General features: G+C 39.4%; 1 long non-coding RNA gene across 1 annotated transcript in view; it reads right to left on the bottom strand.

Moving 5' to 3' along the window:
* Nucleotides 1-7,272, bottom strand: part of LOC105481669 (uncharacterized) — a 37,673-nt gene extending 30,401 nt beyond the window's left edge. Inside the window, exons 1-2 of the long non-coding RNA XR_011615113.1 lie at nucleotides 7,203-7,272; nucleotides 1,000-1,072 (exon numbers count right to left, since the gene is read on the bottom strand). This is a non-coding gene — a long non-coding RNA (uncharacterized lncRNA). The remainder of the gene's footprint in view (nucleotides 1-999; nucleotides 1,073-7,202) is intronic.
* Between the last annotated feature and the right edge of the window lie 1,279 nt (nucleotides 7,273-8,551).

Here is an 8,551-nt window from a genome sequence, read left to right on the forward strand (position 1 = left end):
TTATCAACATGGGACCCATATAGCTAGTAGAAGTTCTGCAAATAATTTTAAGCACATCTCATTTGGCTTATAGGTGGTAGGGCTGGAATAATGTACTCACAGCATTCTGAGTCTTAAAAAGGATTCTCTTTGTCTTAAAAAGGATTCTCTTTCTACCAGTATTTTACCTCCGAATGATTTGTTAGCTGTGAGTGTGATTACCAAAATTGGAAGAAAAGTTTGGTGCCATTATTCTGGCAAGTCTTGTATGAGCTGTCTGAAACTGTCCAAAATAACCTTTTATATTTTCACTATCCAAAAAGTAGCCATTAGCCAGATGTGGTAAATGCAACTGAGCAATAAAATTTGTACTTTAATTTTAATGAATTTAAATATACATACCCACATTGTCTAGCAGCCACCACATTAGAGTGTAAATATTGAAACTTACATTTGAATATGGTGGTAAGAATGCTTTGTAATTTCAGTCCACTATATAAGATGTTAAAATGCACCTCAGGTATTTCAATATCAGTAATTAGAATGTACACCATATCATACTAACATTTACACTATAAAAACTACAAAGCTGGTGGGGCACAGTAGCTCACTCCTGTAATCCCAGCGCTTTGGAAGGCCCAGAAGTGCAGATCACGTGGTCAGGGGATCAAGATGATCCTGGCTAACATGGTGAAACCACGTCTCTACTAAAAATACAAAAATTAGCTCGGCATCGTGGTGTGTGCCTGTAATACCAGCTACTGGGGAAGCTGAGGCAGGAGAATTGCTTGAACCCGGGAGGCGGAGGTTACAGTGAGCCGAGATCGTGCCACTCCAGCCTGGCGACAGAGCGAGACTCCATCTAAAAAAACCAAAAACCAAACCCAAACAAAAACTACAAAGTTGAAAATACATGCAGAAAGTGTTAAAAAGTCACTGAGGAACAACTGGGACAGGCAGGTTGAAAGTCAAAATTACCTGAACAAAAAAGTAGCACACAAATGAGAACTTCACACTTACCTTCTGTTTGTTGTTGTTGTTTTTAAATTTTAGCTCATTTGTTGATTCATGGGTAAAGAAAACATAGAAGAAGCTGAAAAAATAACAAGAAGTTTGAAGTACTCTCTAGTAGCTGGGGATGCAAAATAAGCGGTTCAGGATTTCCACGGAGACTGGGATTTTAAAGAGGAGAAAGCATTTTCGGAAAGGTACTCTGAAACACAGCATGTTATTTCCTCTCAAAGCTTTTGCCAAATCTCAAGCAGAGTATCAGCAATGTGAGCCTCCCAGAAAGCAACTGATTAATGCTTAAAAAAAAAAGCTGTAAGACATATGATGAAAGTCCTTACAAATAGCCAGGTAATTGCCAAAAGCAATACAATAAACAACATTACACTAAGGGTATGCAAAACAGCCACAGGTTTCTTCAAACTAAGCAGTAAGAAGAGGCTAGGTGCAATTCCAGTTGTTCTCCCTTTGTAAGGACCATACTGAGTTTTCTCTCCAGAATGGAGAACTATTGATATTCATGACACACGTCAGAAGGAATTTTCTTACTGTATAAGATTCTGCTCTTCAATGCAGAATCCTGGGGTGTTCTCACTGAGAATAGATGTAAATGATCTCACTGTAGTCTACAGACAATACAGATAAGCTAGTAAATATCACCCCAAATTTTCTAAGACCCATGGTTACTATGTACAATGTTAATCAGCATATTTTATGTCTTTACCAAGGGTCATTGGCATTCAGATACAAATTACGTTTTAATGAAGGAGCTCAGGCTAATTTCAGGCTTGCTGGAATTAACCATAGAATTCACTGAAAAAAAAAAATCAAAAGATTAACAAAGGTTGCAGCAATCTTGAGTATAAAAGATAGTTAATTGTCAGGAACTTAAAATACAACAGGATTTCAACTGTGAAATCAACAGGATTTCACAGTTGAAATCCTGTTATACTTCTACTTCTTGCCAAGGTGGAATAGCTGGACCCAGATTTACTTTGCTTCCTGAAACAACCAAATGTAACAGAGTCCCTGAAGATCAGTGATCCTAAAGACATGGGAAGCCAATGAGGTGAGGCCTATAATCACCCAAACATGCTACCCTGAGAGAATTTCCTGGATGCTATCTGGAAGGAATAACAGGAAAAGCCCATGGGACACCTTTAGTAGAGAAAATGGAGCAGAAAATCTGGATAGGACAAGGCAGCTAAAATTCACAGAACACTGTAATTGGAGAGGAGAAAGGTGCACACAGAGAGATATTCAAATATTCAGAGGGGCTACCTTTGTCATTTATTAAGTACTGATCAGAACATTTGAAAAATACTACTGAAAGCTCTGATTAGAACCACTCTAGTGGATTAGAGATAATATTTTTAGACATAAGGGCTGGGTATAATGCTTGTTCCCATCAGCCAGACAGCAAAACTTTATGACTCACACATCCAAAAAGCTCAACAAAATCCAAGGTTAGGAAATACGAAGAAAACGACACCACAATACCTTAAAATCAAATTGCTCAAAACCAGTAATAAAGAGAAAATCTTAAAAGTAGCCTCAGTAGAAAGGCTCATTACATACAGAGTAACACATATAAAAATGATCTTACACCGGACCTTTTGAATCCATTTAAAATCTGTTATTCCTTCTACCTGAGAATATATGGTTGCAATTGATATGCTATATGCTTGTAATTCCTCATCCCATAAGTATAAAAAGAAATTATATTGATCAGGAAGGGCTTCATGTAGAGAAGTGTATCCCTAATGACTACTTTGAACTACAAGTGTATGAGTCTGATAATTTTCTAGATGGGATCTTCTGACAAAAAGAAGCAGCTTTCACACTGAGGCATCGTTGGATGTTTGGGTTCCTAGTTTCCCTGACATGACTCAATATTAGCTTGTGAATGAGGACTTTTAAGATTAGAATAACAAAACCATGACAGCTTGTGACTTTCTAGTATGATATTTTAATTATTATGTTGGAGTGGCAACTGCTTTCAAGAATTTGACATTTTTGCCTAGAAGTAGGTAATCTTTCTAACCATGAAACTTTTGAAAAGTAAAGTAGCTGTCTAATACAAACTGGGTTGTTAATGCCATTCATAATTTTACTTAGAAGCAATCCCCTTGAATACTCAAGACAACAGACCCATAAAAAGTCAATGTATTAAAACTCCTTTGAACAATTTTGGGGTTTATTTTCACTCCATGTGTTGAAAATATCTTATAGAGTGGTCAGGGATTTATTTTCACTCTCTGGCTTGGAATGTATCTTTATAGAGTGTCCAGTACATCTAATGGACATCTGAGTAACAACAGATTGTTTTCACTAGAACGATTTGAAATGTCATCAAATTAGAGGACCTATATGTTGCTATGTGGAATGTCATGACAATCAAAGTTGCTGTATATCATAGAAGGATAGTTAAAATAATCTTCAGGCTAGACAGGGATGAGCCACTGCTCCTTTAATTCTTTTTCTTGCATTGAAAGGCAAACTGCTTTTGATTCTCCCTGCTGAGTATCTAAAAGAACACATTCATAAAATCAATAACTGCCTATCATGTGCATTGATTTGCTGCAGTGAAGTCACCCCATCCCGCAGAGTAGAATAGTCAGGGAAAATCACTGTGTTTGCCGTAACCCTCATCATCTGCCTTCACTCATCTGGATCTTATATAGAACAGAGAGGTGAAGACACAGGAATACACTGGTGAGAGAATAGCAAGTATTATTAAGGAGCTCAGTGATGGCTATTTTTTGTAAGCAATGACTGTTGAGAAGAAATGCGGCTTAGGAACTGGCTACCCTAATAGTAATAGACAAGATAAGATTCAAAGAATTAATAGTGACCAAGTGGTGGTGTTTAATCAAATGAAACCAGGTGAATCTAATTATCATAATGAGTAGAGATATACAACTGGCAGTTAGAAAGGCTTGACCCATGGAGAACTATGGAGATATTAAATGGACATGGAGTTCGCAGGGATAAGAGACACAGTAGCTCAAAAGAGATACTGTTTTATGTAGCAGCCACAGTAAATCCAAGATGAATGATTAGGAAGCAGTAGCAGCCTTCCCAATGAACTGGCATAATCCCTCACCCAGTCTTCAGATTTGAACCAGTTCTCAGCCCAGAAGCCCATAGACCAAAGAGAAGGCTGGCTCTGAGGAGAGATACTGGAACAAGATGGAAAATATACACAATAATAATTCTGCTATTCTTTCCACAAAGTGATCTATAAACTTTTACTCAGGTAAACATATAGCAGGAAATTTACAGCACTAAAACATACAAAACGTACAAAAACCTGTTGTACACTGTGTCCACCTGTACTTCAATGATAACTGAAGACACAAAGCAATATCATGGCTCCCATGTCAGAGTGGAAATGTAGAGAGCTCTCTTAATCTGTTTTCTGTTGCTTATAATAGAATACCTGAAAGTGAGTAATTTATAAGAAATAAAATCCATTTTTTTTTTTTTTTTTTTGAGACGGAGTCTCGGTCTGTCGCCCGCGCAGGAGTGCAGTGGCCGGATCTCAGCTCACTGCAAACTCCGCCTCCCGGGTTTACGCCATTCTCCTGTCTCAGCCTCCCGAGTAGCTGGGACTACAGACGCCCGCCACCTCGCCCGGCTAGTTTTTTGTATTTTTTAGTAGAGACGGGGTTTCACTGTGTTAACCAGGATGGTCTCGATCTCCTGACCTCGTGATCCGCCCATCTTGGCCTCCCAAAGTGCTGGGATTACAGGCTTGAGCCACTGCGCCCGGCCATAAAATCCATTTTTTTACATTTCTGGAGTCTGGAAAGTCCAAGGTAAAGAGGGCATATCTGTTGAGAGCCTTCTTGCTCGTGGGGACTCTTCAGAATCCCAAGATCAGGGCATCCCATGATGAGGGGGCTGAGTGTGCTAGCTCAGTTCTCTCTTCCTCTTCTTATAAAGCCATCAGTCCCACCCCCGTGATAACCCATGAATCATTAACCCATTTATCCATGTGATATAACGTGAACGTTTATCTCCTCCAAATATCATGTTGAAATGTGATTCCCAATGTTGGAGGTGGGGCCTAGTGGGAGGTAATTGGATCGTGGGGGAGGATCCCTTATGAATGCTTTGGCATCATCCCTTTGGTGATAAGTGAGTTAGTGCTCAGTCACTTCACATGAGATCTGGTTGTTTAAAAGTCTGGAATCTCCCCCGCTTTGCTCTGTTGCTCCTGCTCTTGCCATGTGGCACACCTGCTCCCCTTTGCCTTCTGCCATGATTAAAAACTTCCTGAGGCCCTCAACAGAAAATGCTAGAGCCATGCTTGTATTGCCTATGGAGCTATAAACCAATTAAACCTCTTTTCTTTACAAATTAATTAACTCGTTCCAGCACCAACTTAAAAATCCAAAGCCTAGAGTTTCACTTGTGAGACTGTACAACCAAAATAAGTTATCTACTTCCAAGATTCAATGGTGGTATAAGCATAAGACACACATTCCCATTCCAAAAGGGAACATTAGGCAAAAAGAAAGGAATAACAGGGTCTAAGTAAGTTGAACCCAGCAGCGAAAATATTAAATCTTAAAATTAGAGAATAATCTCTCTTGACTCCATCCATGTGCCACCTCCAGGAGTTAGGCTCCCAAGGCCTTGCCCCTAAGGTTTGCTGGTACAATGCATGAGACTGCTCATAGGGTTACAATTTGGTGCCTAAAGCTTCCTCAGACAGGTGATGCATGCTGCCAATGACTTTTTAGTTTTGATGTCCTGGTGGTGATTCTACTCCCATAGTTCCACTAAGCATGGACCTAATGGGAATTAGCTGTGACATTCCCAACCTCACATTTCCTCTTGGTATTGCTCTAATGGGGGCTTTCTTCTCTGTCTCTACCCACAAAAAGTATCTTTGCGTGGTTCCTTAGGTTTTCTATGACATCCTTTAAAATCTGGGAGGAGGTTTCCAAGCCTCCACAGCTCTTGCTTTGGGTGCCACCAAGATTGATAATTTGTACCTTCACCTAGGGGTGTTTGAGCTAGTGGCATCTGAGCACTGTGCTAGAGTGAAAGGATCGGAGTCCTGAGGCAGTCTTAGGCGCCTGGCCTGTGACGAGTGCCCTGGGCCTGAAACCTTTGTGCCCTCCTACGCCTCTGGCCTGTATTGGAAGGGGTAGCGTCTAAGATTTCTAAAATACCTTCTGGGTCTTTCTACCATTGCCTTTGGGAATAGTACCTAGTTCCCTTCTGGAACTGCTAATAATTTCTTTAGAAAACAGGTGCTGAGTCACACCTATGGTTTTCTCATCTAAGCATGCTTTTTTTACTCTTAATATGACCAAGTTAAGAGTTGTCCAAGTCTTACCACCATGCTTCCCTTTGAACTATAAATGATGTCTTTAAATTATTTATTTGTTCCTGAATCACATTTCTTCGTCCAGTTCCCTAGATCATCACTCTTTAGTTTTCTTCCACTATGCCCTCAGGCATGAACACAATTCAGGCAAGTTATTTGCCAATTTATGACAAGAATAGCCTTTACTCCAGTTTCAAATATGTTATTTCTCATTCCCATTTCAAACCTTGTCAGAATGGCCTTTCCTGTCTACATTTCTGTCAGTATTCTGGTCACAACCAATTAACATATCTCTAAGGAGTTCCTAACTTTCTCTTGTCTTGTTATCTCCTATGCCCTCAATAGAATCTAGTTTGCTCCTCCAAATTATTTCAGCCTGTTTTACCCAATTTCAAAGCTGCTTCCACATTTTCATATATTTGTTATCAGCAACACCCCGCTCTCCATACCAATTTTCTGTCCTACTCTGTTTTCTGTTGCTTATAACACAGCACTTGAAACGGAGTAATTCACAAGAAACAAAAATATTTTTGGCACATCAGGGATTAAATTTCAACATGAATTTAAGTTGGGATGAATATTCAAACCATAGCAGAGGCCCAAGCACTAAATGCAATATAATTTTGAGTCTTTGTGCGTGATGAATTCACCAGATACATGGGCACACTTGGTAATGTATTCAGTGCCTAATTTATAATTGGAATGGGCATACTTTGGACTGACAGAATGGCCACCTTTGTTCTTTGGTATTTTGAGCGAGTAGAAAAGATCTAGTGAAATTACTGAAATATACTTCCCTTGCAATGGTTACAAACATAAAAAATAATTTCATTTTTTGAAGAAGGCAATGATTACGACCTCCATAAATTACCTTATGCAAGGGTGGTGATCCCCTTCATATCTCCACTTAGGTCATCACTTTGGAACCACATAAACCTAACAGATGCAGAGGGGAACAGTGAGATTCCACACATTCAAAGAGTTCTAGTTCCATTTGCAGTTGTGATGCCTAGCAGATTGATATAGTCTCTAGTATGTTGTGCATGGCAAATGCATTTTCTATTCCTCTCAAGCAAGAGGGGCAGTCTGTGTTCATGTGAGAAAGTCAAGCATACACTAAGGACTAAATTAGCTATACCCTACCACTAACCCCATCATAATATAGTCCAAAAACCCTGGAAAATCTTGACTTGCTACATACTATCATAGTATTCCATTATGTTAATGATATTATATTATCAAAGTGGATGTCCAAAGAGTGTGAAAACATAGGAGACTTTTACAAGGCAAATGATCTATAGAGGATATAGACCGTAGGAGACAAAGGGAAAGAAATGATACAGACCTGCCTCATCGGTGGAAATGTTCTTGTGCCAGTGGTAAAATCAAATATGTCTTCCAAAGTAAAGAATTAATCATATATTCTTTACCTTCCTATCATTAAAAAAACGATACACAACACACAAGTTTGGGGCTTAGCACACTTCACTTTGACAAGTCTGCCTCCATCAATTTATGAACGTGGAAAAGGGCTATTTGATTTGAATGTGACCTGTAGGACAAAAAGACTCTTTAGGGAGTCCAGGCTATGGTGTAAACAGATCTGGTGCTGGTGGCAATTTATTAGCCCAACTCTATGATATTTTATGACTCTATGATGGCGTAAGATGTCTTGGGGCATTTATGACAAGTCCTAAGAGGAGAATCATCAAATAGGCTATGAGGGTATTAGATCAAAGCCATGCCACCCACAACAGAGAATGTTACACCATTTTTTAAAAAGTTCCTGACATGTTATTGGTCTCAGAGCACAATACATCAAGTGGCCATAATACTGGAGCACCTCCTCAGGAACTGAATTCTGTCATACTCATGAAATCAAAAGATCTGATGTCTTCAGCAGCAATCCATCAAAAGATAAAAGTGGTGCATTCAGCATCAAGCATGTGCAAAGTCTAAGGACAAAACCAAGATTCATGTTTAGGATATGCAGAGTGCCATGTCATCCACCAAAAATTCCAACAACATCTGTCTCTCTCAGCTCACACCTGTGGACCTATGGAGAGATCATTTACAACCAACTGACAAAGGAGAAAATTAACAAGCTTGGCTCATTCATTGTCAGCTCAGAGTGTAGGTGCAAGCTAAAAATGAACTGCTTCACTACAACTTCACATAAATGTGTCTCTAAAAGTCAGCAGTGGGGGTTAATCCTCCCAG

Source organism: Macaca nemestrina, chromosome 16, assembly GCF_043159975.1.
Source record: "Macaca nemestrina isolate mMacNem1 chromosome 16, mMacNem.hap1, whole genome shotgun sequence".
In the NCBI taxonomy this organism is placed as follows: Eukaryota; Metazoa; Chordata; class Mammalia; order Primates; family Cercopithecidae; genus Macaca; species Macaca nemestrina.